The sequence below is a fragment of the Cyclopterus lumpus genome, chromosome 3, assembly GCF_009769545.1.
Source record: "Cyclopterus lumpus isolate fCycLum1 chromosome 3, fCycLum1.pri, whole genome shotgun sequence".
Classification (NCBI taxonomy): Eukaryota; Metazoa; Chordata; class Actinopteri; order Perciformes; family Cyclopteridae; genus Cyclopterus; species Cyclopterus lumpus.
The window spans coordinates 3991917-4007000 of record NC_046968.1 but is presented as its reverse complement, the minus strand read 5'-3'; the positions used below and the strand labels follow the sequence as shown (position 1 = coordinate 4007000).

Sequence of the window (15084 nt, the reverse complement as noted above, 5' to 3'; positions counted from 1 at the left end):
AAGAAAATATGTATTTTTAATATTTGTTTATACCTCATTCTGTTCTGTATAGGTCTAGACCGACAGATGGAGCTAACTGCTCTCAAGGAAGGAGGATTGTAGTGGAAGCACTGAGGTGTCAGGTGTGACACCCCATTTTTCTACAGTACATTATATATGTTTGAAATATATGTTCATTAAATTGTTTCATGCTATTGACCGTCATTTGACATGTTTTGGCCAAAAATGACGGAAGAGAGGATGTGCTCCCTTGACGTTGTTACCAGTAAACATCCAGAATACACTATCGACTGTCGCTGGTCCAATGATGATTTCCAAATGCCCTCAATACTCGACCACTGTATAGTAAGTGACAGTCATGGCAGTACAGAGATAGCTGCATTCTAGAGAAGAAATTCTAACATGCACTGTGCATTGTAAACTACTTGAACACGTCACTCAAATTAAATCTAAAACTAACGCTAACAGTTAGCTTGTTGGAGCAGCCCTGGAGGACCCGTGCTGGGCCCACCGTGAACCAACTTCTTGTGTCGTGAACCAACACATTGCAGACGCAGAGGCTCATTCTCATCCAGAGCCTGAAGTTATTGTATTTCAGAAATCTTGTAGGGGATCGTTTTACTGTTTATTTGTTTCTCATTGAACAAAAGAAAAGTGTCATAATAATAATTAATATAATTACAAAAATAATTGGATTCATATTGCACTTCTCAACCTTAGGCACAAAGCGCTTACCAGATTAAAATATTTACAGAATAAAACTTGAATATCATAGTAAAAGGACATCAATCATATCAAATTAGGAACAGAGAGCACATACATCAAGCTGTACTAAGTTGGCTCTGGCTCATGGGGTAGAGTGGTCATCCTGCAACCAGAAGCTTGCCTGTTCGATTCCTGGACTCCTACAGTTCGCATGTCTGAACCCCCAATTGCTCCTAAAATGCTAAATTTAATTAAGTACTTACATAAAATGATGATCGCAATAAAGTTTAAAAAGTGCAAAATAAACTACAATTAGTTGCCACTGTGTCACATCAGATGGACAGATAAATCAATCACATTATTGATAAAAGGATGGAAACTGGTTCATACCTTTACAAGATACAAAAACTAAATAGATTCAAGACATAAAGATTCAAAACAAAGGAGATACTTCCGTTCTGTGAGTATGAGCAATGCTCTCTACGTCATGGCTCAAAGAAACGTCTGTGTACAAATCCTGAAACCAGTGCATAGCTACAGGGTTAATTTAATCTTTCAGGAAAAAGAAAAAAGTTATGACGCAAAAAAAAGAAGAGAAAAACAAATGTCAGATCAGGAGAAAAGTGAAAGAGAAGGCGAGGGGGCCACCCACAGAACAAGGCAAGAAGGAGCAACAGCCAAACCACTTGGGAGTAATGGTCTGTGAGGCTAATATTTCCTCTGTCTCTTCTGAACCCTGAAGGAGAGGGGTAGGGGTGGGGGTGGGGGGCGCTCACTTGTTGTCGGTGTGATGTTCACGGGAAGGGGGGGGGGGGCAGGAGCGGGTCACCTGTAATGGCGGAGCGCTAGATTGTGGCCATTTCACACTCATTACACCATTTACAATTACTGCTACCTATCACCCCCCCCCCCCCCCCCCCCCCCCACCCCACCCCACCCAAACTCCCCAAGAGGCCAGTCTCAACCATTAGCACCATGACTCAAATGAAGTGGATAATTGTGTCTCTCTGTGGCATATCATGGGACAAGAGAGTCAGACGAGAGAGGAGGAGGGAGTAAAGAGAGAGGGACGAAATGAGAGAGAGAGGGAAATGTTGAGACAAAGAAAAGATGTACAAAATGAAAAGGGATTTGTGTTGTAATCACAGCCGATAGCATTTATACAGGAGGACGGTTTACAGTTTAATGTACAAAGGTCCGATTGTTGTGACTCATTTTGTCTCTGCTGTTCTTTGCATGCCCGCTTTAAAGTGTTGCACTACAGAATCGCTATTGGCGCTTTCGCCTTGAGAGAAACAGCATATGACACCTGAGTTCCTTTTATACTTAGACCGTCAGAGTCAACGTTGGCGGATTATTAAGATGAGCTAAGATCAGTTTCATCAGCGTTAACATTGTGAAACGTTGTGAGACGCTGAGTCAAAGTCCTGAGTTTACCGGCCTTCCCGCTCTTAAATACTACGTCCGTTGCTCTGTGTCTAATGTAGAAAGTGCGGTGCGCCTTTGTGCGAAGGTATGAAGATGCCGAGCAAAGCATCTGAATTTTGCACCCTGGGAGTGCGCCCAGGCTGCTTGAGCACAGCAATTGTATGATGCAGATCTGCCAAGAAACAAATGTGATCAAGCAGACATAACAGAATCACCAGGTTTATGATATCCCTTCAGATGTGCAAATAGGAGGCTGATATTCATTGCTAAAGCACAATAGACACTGTAGGCCCAGGATATGATGGGCTGGCAGAAGGTCCCTCAAGTGCCACAGAGGAAAGGTGGGCTGCGTGCCATTGACCTGCTGCGCCCTGTCTCTGGAGATCTCCAAGTGGCTTTGGGGTCTTCGTGTTAAGGACTGATGCAGATCATAGAAGAGCAGATTCCAGATCCTGATGGGCTAATGACAGTTGCCATCTCCAAACCCGAAAGCCCACCACTGTGCATGTTCATGCAAAATGCAACACTTCTTAAGTTTTGCACATAGGGTGGGAAAGAAGAGCTCATGAATAGGAAAGTGAACAAAAATAGGGATCCATCTCATGGCGTCGCTTGAATGCTAAATATAAGATGAAGGCCCAATGATTTTTGAGCAAGCCAAGAAAGACTTGTCAAACTTTGTGCCATTACTATCCTTTGTCTTAGCACAGTTGTCATGTACAGCCTGTACCCGTATGAAATATTAATTTTGCATAATAACTTTCAAAGGGGAATAAAGCACAGAGTTAATTATTAATAGTGTGTGTATTCAAGGCATCTCCTCTTTTATTTTTTTACGCACCAAAATATTGCGACAGGGAAGAATCCCCAAAATGCTGCACTGATGCAGAAATGACAATCACTAAACACTGATGCAAGTTCCACGAAACATCTAACCTACATTTCACAGGTATCAGTGGGAGATTCACCAGCGCTCTGCACTTTCCTGTCTTCCCAGCTGAGGGAACTGAAATCCCACTTGCTCTTCAGATTGAGTGGATGTGTTATACTGACACGTACATGCTAACAAGCAGTTTTGGCGTCGACCAGAACTCTAGCACACATATGAAATTAGCATGAAATATATCTTGACAGCCTCGAACTTTACACGTGTCAATTCACACGCAGTTCGGAAGAACTTTAAATGTACAGATTGATTTTTTATTTTTTATTTTGATGCTGTTGAAAACACAGCATCGAACTTGTATCATTATAAAACTGTTGACACATTAGCGGGAAGTTGCCCACTGTTTTGGTCTCCGCCAACTCTTCATAGGGCTCTTTTGCATTTAAACGTTATGAATCTATAAGATAAGATAATCATTTATTTACTACATTTCGTTGCTCAGTATGTCTGTCAGTGGGTTGAACTTTTTTAATCTGAAGGATTGAAGGCCAGCACTCATGAGAGCTGAAAGAGTGAACCAAAACAGTAATACCTGTGTTCAGGAGACAAAAACACAAGCTAACACATTAAACTAAACTCAGACCAGCAGAATAAATGAAAGCCCTCTCTGCAACTCATTCTTTTAATAGACATATTTTGATAATTGGGAAAGTGATCCTTTCTGTGCGCCGATGAGTGTGAATCCCTAAAGAGGGGAATCGCGCCAAGACAAAATATCCTAATATTGAGAGTTGGGTTCAAATTCTTTGTTGATTCTTCACTAACTATAGCGCACGTCTTAACATCACACGTGGTAATTTGATCCATTTCTAATGTGAAAATATGAATTTGTGCTTCTATGCTACTTTTGCCATTGTTTTTTACATACAACCATATCTTGAAAAAGACAGAAATGAAGGTTCCAAATTGAAAAGGGTTATTCTTGAAGGGCTGAAGTTCTATGCAGAACTTTTCCCTTCTGGGGAGCTTTATTTGGGGTTAAAAATTTAAATTGTGTTAGCCTGCAGCTAACCCGTTAAACTAAAACCAATTTTAGGGTTTAGAAAGAACACTTTGTGGTTCTAGTTTGAACCTTTTTTTCTATGCTTGCAAATTGTGCATTCTAGATATATATTTGGGTACACTGTGTGTGTGTGTGTGTGTGTGTGTGTGTGTGTGTGTGTGTGTGTGTGTGTGTGTGTGTGTATGTGCGTGTGCGTGTGCGTGTGTGTGTGTGTGAGAGCAGACAGCAAGGCCAAGGTCAGTTAATTTGAAGTGGCTACGTCATAAACCCATCAGGCATCGGTAGGAAGGAAATCAAGCAAGCCGCTCTGATGAGGGGAAATGCTATCTGCTATAGACAATGGATATCTCATTTACTGCATTTCTGTCCCATTTCAACACACTTTGCCCAGAGCCCGTTAATATGCACGTTATCCGACTGCGCTGAGGGGGCGTATGGAGCCAGCGAAGGGGGGGGGGGGGGGGGGCTGAGGCGAGACGGACCATTTCAGTGTCAATTTACAGCAATTCCCGCAGTCTAAAAATGCGAGGGAAAAAGTGAGAGTACTTCCCATTTTCTTCCCAGATCTTTTAGTTTAATTCAATTGGACCTTTCAATACCTTATTTATGACACACAGGAAGCGTTCGCCCTATTGCATTATGGGGAGTGGGGGAGAGATAAAGACGCTGATTCTTTAAAGCTCCTCGGCACAAAAGGAGATAAAGGCAGAAAAAAAGAGGAGTGTGTTTTTCATTGTGTTCTGTTCTGTCAGGGAGGAGAGGATTACGTCGCTTTATAATGCGGCCAGCCTGTGTTCAGGAGACAAAAACACAAGCTAAAATATTAAACTAAACTCAGACCAGCAGGGCTATTTTTTACTTCTCTTCATAAGTGACGACACACCAAAGTTATCGGGCCCTTGCTCCAGCGTTTTAACCAAATAAGTGGTTCTAAATGAAATCCCTCTCTGCAACTCATTCTTTTAATGGACATATTTTGATAATCAGGAAAGTGATCCTTTCCGTGCGCCGATGAGCGTGAATCCCTAAAGACGCAGAGGGGAATCGCGCCAAGACAAAAGCAACAACCGTAGCCCTGCCTCACATGAATAATAGGTCAGATGTAATCGAACAGCTCCATCTCCAGCGATGGCGAGCCGGCATATCTCTTCTTTTCCAGGAATCTCAATCAATAAGCAGTCACTAATGTGTTTGACTCGGTGAGATGCCTGAATCCATATTTAAATCATTGTTGCACACATCATCTCCCCCAAGTTATATGTGATTAGGCATGACTGCATTTGCAATTTGAACATGTTTGCTGTTAATTATTGACTTTTTCGTCACGGATTCGTAACGATTGTTGGCGTCCTCAGCCCCGCTCTTCCAGGACCACAGCCCCTGAGCTCTCCCTACGCAGGCCTTTCACACAGCAACGCGCAGACTGAGGTTGCCAAGTTAAAAACATAATAAAATGACACATTCCCTCGCTGAGTGGCACCACCACGATGGCTCCAGGCCCTACCTTTGTCTCTATCACACCGATGACGAAAATCTCGCATTGTGGCGCAACACCCCTGATTTCATGCAATGTGGTGGATTACGGATCTGAATTGAATGCTCAGCTCTTTTTTCTTTTTTTTGTGTGTTCCAATTTCCAAATTAGGATTTTCTGCCTTCATAATGACACAAAGCATTCTCTTAGTCAAATCAATGGCAGCTATTTATATGAGCGGTAATCCCTCACCCAGCACTGAACTGCCAGAAAAGAGGGATGGCTTTTAAAGTAATGCCGCAAAACAAAAGGGAGACACTAAATGAATGCAAATTGCCTTCTCTGTCTTTTTGGATGTCCATCTCGGGGAACACGGTTCAGCCGGCCAGGAAGAGGAAACAAAACAGCTGTTTAAGACAGCTCATTTGGTAAATAAACCATAACGCCATGTTCACTACCAGTTAAGCTTAGAATAAAATGTTCAAATAACACAGCGGCGGCTCATTCCTCTCTGTCTTTGCATTTCACCAGAACAGGGCATGGATGCCTGACAAGTAGGCTATCATCCAAGAGATCATTAAGCACAAGGGTTGAAGTGCCATCTTCAGTGCCATGGCAACAGGGTTGAGAGATGAGATAAAAACAATGCGAGGCAGGAGGCAGGAGGCAGGAGGCGGGGCGGGTGCTCAACGATCGCCACTGATCGATGGATCTCTCTCTCTTTCTCTCCCTTTCGAGGCCAGGCACAGGAAGGGGAGGCTGGAACAGGGAGGACAGCGAGAGAGAGAGAGAAAGGGGAGGAGGGGAGGAAAGGCCAAGCAGCTTTAGGGCTTCATAGGTGCACTAACAGTGGGAACTGTCTCTCTTCAAAAGCGCCGATCGTTTACCTCACAAGGGTCTAATTGAACATGTCAAACAGCGCAACATTTGCATGGGAACGATTTTCTTCTTTTTGTTCACTTTGTAGCAAGGCTGAGCCAGAGGCTTCACGTCTGCACCAGGAGAACAGGAACCCACCACTCACGGGGGCAGAGCAGGGGCTACAAGGTGGCGCGGATGTGCGAACGCTCACCGAATCAGGTCGCATATTCCGCATCGAAACCAATATGGCTGATTATTTTACAGCTGTTTCTGAGAAGAAGGAATAAAACAGGCTTGCGGCCCCGCAAGTAAAAACCCCGGGCACGTCAGACACTCTTTGTGTTGCAATCCAAACAGATCAGCCACACTGTACTGTGTGGGTTTGTGACGCATAAGTACTTTTTTTTGTGCGTATGCACACTGTATCTATTTACCTCGTTTTTCGAGTGTGATAGAGGTGAGCCGAGAGGAGCAAGTGTATTATCTTTTGCAGCTGTCGGCACTGTTTGCAGTTTTTTTGTGGCGAAGCTCCACGGGGCTCCCACTAAACGCCATCAGGTTATGACTGTGGTTGTTTGCTTTTTTAATTATAGCGGGAATGCTTTTTGAAGCGTGCGATAAGCACTCTCTCCCCCCTTTTCTCGGGGCTTGCATGCGCACACGGCGGCAACACCGCCGCCGTGCAGGCATGCAAAATGTACACCCAGCGCAGTTTGGCGAGTTGTCTGTCTCACAACATGTGCTAATCAATCTGTTGAGAGCAATCTGTCAGGAAATCTTTAGCTTTAAACAACCCAGTGTGAATAGGGATGAGGCCCTTTCCATGGGGCAGGGCCCTGCAGGGACTTAGCAATAGCTGTCTTTACGCATCCCGGAGTGTCAATAAGGATTAGGAGCGAGCTTTTATCTCTTCAAACACACAGACCAGTCACTCATTTAAATGGATGAACAATTCAGGTCTGCTCAATAAATAAAAAAAGAATGTACTTCCATAAATACATTCAAATCCCAACTCCATTCAAATTCCAGCACCATATGCTTAATTTAAGATCTAATCTCCCTTTTTCTATTTCCACCAATTCGCGGAAGGCAAATCTTTGTACACATAGTTGTTTGAGACCTCAAAGGATAAACACAGACTACCTATTGTTGGTGGCAATGCACCTTTATCCCCAATTTAAGACCCACAGTTCCTTTGAGAGTGCTCCTGGCAGATGCCGTATGCAAAGCAGGTGCACCGAGGGAAACATGCCCGACAAAAGAGACATTATTGCATTTCACAACCTCCCAAAAAGACGAGCGGAATATTAAAGGTGACACAACTGTATTTACACATCATTTCAATAGACCTAAAATAACCTTATCTTTATCTTGCTCTATCAAATAAAAGGAGGCAATAAAGACTGCCAAGAGGAGAACAAATAAAAGCAAATTTTGACATTTTGCTTTTTTTGATGCCTTCCATTTATAGGTCAGAGGAAACACCAGCCGACCTCTCATTGTTTTTAAATGCCATTTTGTAAGGCCGGGAAGTAGGAATTAATTAATGCGTGGGTAGCTGCCACTGTCAAGAGGCAGCACATTAAAATCAATGATTAATAAATTCAAAACACACAACAAACTCAGCTGGGAGATGAAAATAGTATTGTGTGCTCCATAGGAAGCAGCCCCAGTGCGGGTCCTCCCACTGAACGAGGCGTCCACTCAGATGGCTAATGGAAAATAGCCGGTGCCAGCTGTGTGCCTGTGAATAAAATCACTTTAATTAAAGGAATTACAATGGTAAAGGAACCGGGGATGTGTGGAGTAGTATCGACAGGAAGCGGCCTCTCATGTGTGACACACACACGCATATACGCATTATGAAATCCCATAAAGACTTAAAAGAACAGAGTGCCTTTGTGCTCGCATTATTAAATAGGCCTAATCCCCACATGCTCTATTGTACTATGCAGCTCTAAGATTTACTCCAAATATGTCCCCCTCAGTCTAAATTGTAGGGGAAGATACAGATACTTAAGTAATGTCTGGAAGCGTGACACCCACTGAAGAACAATCCCAAATGTGTCGTGAACAAATTACAAATCCCTAAATACAATTTAATAAGGTATTTGTTTGCGTAAGCAGGGACCTCAAAATGAATACAGGCAAATACATGATCTTGTTGGTTCGTCTGGAGGGGGGGGGGGGGGGGGGGGGGAATAAGAGTGGTGTTATATGTATTTAAAGGTCCTACATACGAGATTGGGTGCATTTCTATTGCCTCTCAAAGGCTCTGAACCACAGACTGTTTATAAGAAGTGGACGTTGTCACCATGACGTCACCCATTGGTTTGTGGACTGCCGTTTTCGAGCCTTGAGTTTGACGTTTTGGTCGTTGCCATTTTGAACCAGTAAAGGAAAATGACCATATTTGGACTGCAAAGGAAGATTGTAGTGGTTGTGGTAGCGATCGGTCAATCACAAGGATTCTAAATGGACCACAATTCACTAAATGAACATCAAGCTGTATTGAAAAAGACTTGAGATTGAGACCATATTTCCAATGTTTACTTAGGGAATAAATCATAAGAGAAGTAGAGTAATTTTCTCATAGACTTCTATACAATCAGACTTCTTTTTTAAACCAGAGGAGTCGCCCCCCTGCTGGCCTTTTGAAAGACTGCTAGTTTAAGACACGTCCGTATTGGCTGATGATTAAAAGAAAGTGGTATATTGCCATTGCATATTACATTCGAAAGATAGAGGTGTGGTTGAAGAATCGGTGACTAATGTGAACTGATTTAGTTGAAGAATGAACTTAATTTTATTCTCTACAGTCCTTTTTGTCATGATTTATGTTCAAAGTTCATTTTCCAGATTTCAATCTAATTCAAATTGAAGATGATTAAAGACCAAGTAATAGGAGGAGAGAAATAACGTTTGATAGGTGAAATTCTCAAACTTTACATGGACAACAGACTATTCATGATCAGAATCACATGTGCAATGTGTGAACCGAAGTGAATTGGTGCATTCATGGTGATATTGATTGGTTGAATTCTATAGTTGTAAGACTGAGTGTTAGATTTTTATTTCTTTCCATTGTTGGAGATCTCCTGGGTGATTACAGTTTGTATTTGCATGAGGTCAGAATATTGTGCTGTTAGATTCTGCAGGGTTCACACACACACACACACACACACATACACACTTACATATGTATACACACATAAATATTATTGTGTCATTTTACAAGGGATGGGTCATTTAAATAGCGTCACGAAAATAAAACATATTTTAATAAATAATACATTAATCTATGAAAATGTAATCCAAATGTTGTATCTGGTATGATGCATTTCCTCATTGACAAATATCCTTAAATATTTCAGATAATATGGTACTCTCAGGACACAGCTGTGAAGCCTAATTATCAGTTCCATTTAAAGCTGTTGTAAATCTGCTTTTTACTATTAATCCTAAATATGAATCGCAAAAGACTGGAAAGTGTATAATGGATTCAATAGGGAAACACATGCACAAAAAGAGTATAACCTCATACACGGTTAAAGACCTTTTATACTGGAGACATTTGGACCATAGCAGGAAAAACCCAGGTGTTACTGATAACATTATTAATGACCGTATTCCATTTTGGTGTGCCAGTTTCAGTCCAGGACACTAGTGTGGCTCACTGGCACGGCTTACTGTGAAAATTAATGGAACAGAGCCACCATCAATGCCATTAGTTGCACATCTGCTTTGACAGCTTCACACATATCTGCTATGAAACAGGTCTGTACACTGTATCCATACTCATTTAAAACAAGGGACCTCACAAACCAAAGGCGACGCATCATCATCATCATCATCATCATCACATCTCTTCTTCAGAGATGCTATGTCGATGTGCAGCACCTTCTCATTTGCAGAACATTTCAAGTATTTCACACAGCCTTCGAGGACGTCTCAGTGTGTGTTTAGAATCCCGACCTAATACCAACATGAATAATAGGCAAAAAAAAAATTATGAAGATCTATACAGGCTTCATATGCGTTTCTACTACAAAACGTTGTCAGGATTTCCAGTGCGGTTTTACGGACAACGAAACATTGTTTTAGTTTCTGAATTTAACACGTTAGTTAATAAGAAATGTGAAAAAATGCATGTAAAAACTGTGGATTTGTGGAGAATATTCACGTCACTCAAATGATTTATGATATCTTTTCTTCTTCTTGTTTTGCCCAATAGAAAACATACTTTACACATCCCATCAAATATCTATTAGTACTCAGAGGGGACCTCCAGTGACTGGAGCAAATAATTCAGTTATAGAATTGGTAATGGTATGTTGAAAACATTAATTCCTCTCTCAGACACACGTTGTAGTGATCTGTAATCTCTACCTCACGACCTATCCTGTTAACTCCCGACACCCCCCCCCCCCAGCTGTGCACCTGTCCGAAAAGAGTGACAAAAGCGGAAATGCGGGGCGGAGCAAAAAGGGGAAAAAAGAGCAGTGGTGTACGGAGCTTACGAACGGAGTGAGGTTTTACGTCCGTCAGCTTGTTTTCGAAGATTGTAAAGTGCGCGCTACCGGGAGATCCGAGTGTCGCCAGGACATCCGGAGCATATTCGGACATCGCCGAAGGAGACGCTTCTTTAAAGAAAACACGGACTGGATTACCGGGACTGGACTCACCTGACTGACTGACACTCTGGGAAACGCCGTGAGAGAACCTTTTGCTTTGGTTTCGGGATATTGTGTTTCACCGTTTGGGAATTGGACTGAACTGAACTGCCACCGACAGACTATGAGTTGGATTTGAGATTGAGTAAAAGGGAAATTCTGGAATGGATTTTGGATGGAATTGTGTGTTATTTCACTATGTGTATTGTTGTGCGTGTCCCTGATCTGTTAAATACAAATGGATGCATTTTGAGCAAACTCTGTTGTGGTGTGTAATTGTTTGGTGGCCGATGCTAAATATTTTGCTTTTGGGAAATGTACCTTGGAGGGTTCAATATGTGTGATTATTATCTTCTATACTTGAGCCCTGTGTGCGGTTGACTTTAAAGGACAAATAACGACTCCAACCCTGAAGAAACATTGTTAGGCACCGACCTAGCTGGCACCCCAAGCAACTGTCATTACCGTTACAACGTGTCTCTGATCCCAATTACACAAAATGTATTTCCGTGTAGCCTCTCAGAGGGAAGAGCTCCAACGAGGGAATCCATGGTTCAGCAAGTGGTCCTGCATTTAACTAGCGTAGCCACAGGAGGGAGGCAGTCCCACATTTAAAAGAGCATTGCAGAACCACCTGTATGTGAAGAGTCCCTGAGCATTTAAACACAGTCTAAGGGTACTTCAGGTTGTCTGGAGGCCCCTAAACAATCACTGGCCCATCAGCAACTCAAATTGATCAACTGGAAATCACGCACGATTTTCATCCAGTACGCGCTGCTGATACGCCATGTTTGTGATTACCATACGGCACAAGATAAACTTATCCCTTTAAAGTTCTTGAAAAACATTAATCAAAGCCCTTGTTATATTCAATATCTCACTCTGCCGCCGTGAATTAGCGTAAGTCAATCAAATATTTAAGAATAAGTGAAGAGAAGCTAAGTCAGCAGTGACATCAAAGTGTCTGTTAATATACACTGTTGCAACTTGTTTACATGGTATGGTGGCAAGGCCCTGAGGGAGGTCTGGCCTGGTTTTTAACTCTGCTCAGCTGAAGCAAACAACACCACTGGCAGCATCAACACACAGAGAAGGAACTAACCACTGCAGACACACAAGTCTAGATCTGGTTAATAACCCAGAGTGTGGTTGCCAGTCTAGTTTCTGTGTGGCTATTCACAGTCTCCAGTCTTGGTTGTAGAGCTGTTTTTTGAGAGGTAGTTGATAAAACATGTGGCTCAGAAAAGCAATGATTATTGTGAAATGCTCCTCTTTGGTCTCAAACAAACTGAGCCATAATTGATCTGATTCTTAGAGTTAACTTAGAGCAAGAAACAGCAGATTAACACAAGTCTGATGTATGTCGTGGATTTGAAATGCGAATAATTAATGTCAGATAAGGATCATATTATTCAAAGAGAAGAAGACTGAATCTGTAAATGTTCACGGCCACAGAACCAAACATATTGAACATATATATATAACATATATATAACATAACAGAAGACTAGTATATTAAAGCAAAAAATACAAAAACAGTGCAAGAAACAAAGCAAAAGTGAACCTTTGGGACATGCTGTAGACCAGTGGTGGTATCATGCTTTGATACATAGACAACGACTAAACGCCTGAAAAGCGTAGCTAAAATGAAAGTGCACCATGTGTTTTGGGACTGTCGGCCTAGGTACTGTTTAATCTTTTGTGAGCAGTATGCATCCCTTCGCAGAGGCAATTTCATAGTCGAGGAAGTTGTACTGAGACGTGATTATTGCTGGTTGAAAACTTAACCCAATACCCCGCCCAGATGGCTTGAAATATAGTCAGCTATGGCAATTTTTGCCAGTCTCTAAGGAGACTACACTTGATGTAAATATTAAACCTTAAAATCTACAGTAAAATGTTTTGGGATCTCGTTTGACTTCCAGAAATCCACTAAAAAGCTCAGTTTTGGCTACAATTTACCAGGCTGAAATTCATGATCAAATATGCCTGTCCATTTTGCCTACCACAGTAGTCTCACAAAGAAGGTTAGGCTAACGGTCGGTTATATCTCCTTCCCGCCTTGAGTGCCATTACATGGAGAAGGCGTGGTTTGTTACCAACAAGCCAATCAGAAGCACCATTGACCTGTTAGGATGGAGAAACGCACCACGTGTTTTGGGACTGTCGGCCTAGGTACTGTTTAATCTTTTGTGAGCAGTATGCATCCCTTCGCAGAGGCAATTTCATAGTCGAGGAAGTTGTACTGAGACGTGATTATTGCTGGTTGAAAACTTAACCCAATACCCCGCCGAGATGACTTGAAATATAGTCAGCTATGGCAATTTTTGCCAGTCTCTAAGGAGACTACACTTGATGTAAGTATTATACCGCAAAATCTACAGTAAAATGTTTTTGGATCTCGTTTGACTTCCAGAAATCCACTAAAAAGCTCAGTTTTGGCTACAATTTACCAGGCTGAAATTCATGATCAAACATTTCAAATTGTTATCCTTGCTTACCACAGTAGTCTCACAAAGTATGTTAGGCTAACGGTCGGTTATATCTCCTTCCCGCCTTGAGTGCCATTACATGAAGAAGGCGTGGTTTGTAGTCAACAAGCCAATCAGAAGCACCATTGACCTGTTAGGATGGAGAAATGTACCACGTGTTTTGGGACTGTCGGCCTAGGTACTGTTTAATCTTTTGTGAGCAGTATGCATCCCTTCGCAGAGGCAATTTTATAGTCGAGGAAGTTGTACTGAGACGTGATTATTGCTGGTTGAAAACTTAACCCAATACCCCGCCGAGATGACTTGAAATATAGTCAGCTATGGCAATTTTTGCCACTCTCTAAGGAGACTACACTTGATGTAAATATTACACCGCAAAATCTCTAGTAAAATGTTTTGGGATCTCGTTTGACTTACAAAAATCCACTAAAAAGCTCAGTTTTGGCTACAATTTACCAGGCTGAAATTCATGATCAAATATGTCAAATTGTTATCCTTGCTTACCACAGTAGTCTCACAAAGTAGGTTAGGCTAACGGTCGGTTATATCTCCTTCCCGCCTTGAGTGCCATTACATGGAGAAGGCGTGGTTTGTAGTCAACAAACCAATCAGAAGCACCATTGACCTGTTAGGATGGAGAAACGCACCACGTGTTTTGGGACTGTCGGCCTAGGTACTGTTTAATCTTTTGTGAGCAGTATGCATCCCTTCGCAGAGGCAATTTCATAGTCGAGGAAGTAGTACTGAGACGTGATTATTGCTGGTTGAAAACTTAACCCAATACCCCGCCGAGATGACTTGAAATATAGTCAGCTATGGCAATTTTTGACATTCTCAAAAGAGACTACACTTGATGTAAATATTATACCGCAGCTCAGTTTTGGCTACAATTTACCAGGCTGAAATTCATGATCAAATATGCCTGTCCATTTTGCCTAACACAGTAGTCTCACAAAGAAGGTTAGGCTAACGGTCGGTTATATCTCCTTCCCGCCTTGAGTGCCATTACATGGAGAAGGCGATGTTTGTAGTCAACAAGCCAATCAGAATCACCATTGACCTGTTAGGATGGAGAAATGCACCACGTGTTTTGGAACTGTCGGCCTAGGTACTGTTTAATCTTTTGTGAGCAGTATGCATCCCTTCGCAGAGGCAATTTCATAGTCGAGGAAGTTGTACTGAGACGTGATTATTGCTGGTTGAAAACTTAACCCGATACCCCGCCGAGATGACTTGAAATATAGTCAGTTATGGCAATTTTTGCCAGTCTCTAAGGAGACTACACTTGATGTAAATATTAAACCTTAAAATCTACAGTAAAATGTTTTGGGATCTCGTTTGACTTTCAGAAATCCACTAAAAAGCTCAGTTTTGGCTACAATTTACCAGGCTGAAATTCATGATCAAATATGCCTGACCATTTTGCCTACCACAGTAGTCTCACAAAGAAGGTTAGGCTAACGGTCGGTTATATCTCCTTCCCGCCTTGAGTGCCATTACAT

At 42.1% G+C, this 15084-nt stretch overlaps 5 non-coding genes across 5 annotated transcripts; all 5 read left to right on the top strand.

Moving 5' to 3' along the window:
- Positions 1-12804: 12804 nt before the first annotated feature.
- On the top strand, positions 12805-12945 carry LOC117728954. The gene has a single exon (XR_004609315.1). It is a non-coding gene; the product is annotated as a U4 spliceosomal RNA (small nuclear RNA).
- Positions 12946-13295: 350 nt separating this feature from the next.
- LOC117728940 lies at positions 13296-13436 on the top strand. Its single transcript, XR_004609302.1, has one exon. It is a non-coding gene; the product is annotated as a U4 spliceosomal RNA (small nuclear RNA).
- Positions 13437-13790: 354 nt separating this feature from the next.
- On the top strand, positions 13791-13931 carry LOC117728962. Its single transcript, XR_004609323.1, has one exon. It is a non-coding gene; the product is annotated as a U4 spliceosomal RNA (small nuclear RNA).
- A 354-nt stretch (positions 13932-14285) lies between these two features.
- LOC117728949 lies at positions 14286-14426 on the top strand. The gene has a single exon (XR_004609310.1). It is a non-coding gene; the product is annotated as a U4 spliceosomal RNA (small nuclear RNA).
- A 294-nt stretch (positions 14427-14720) lies between these two features.
- Positions 14721-14861, top strand: LOC117728961. Its single transcript, XR_004609322.1, has one exon. It is a non-coding gene; the product is annotated as a U4 spliceosomal RNA (small nuclear RNA).
- Positions 14862-15084: the final 223 nt, after the last annotated feature.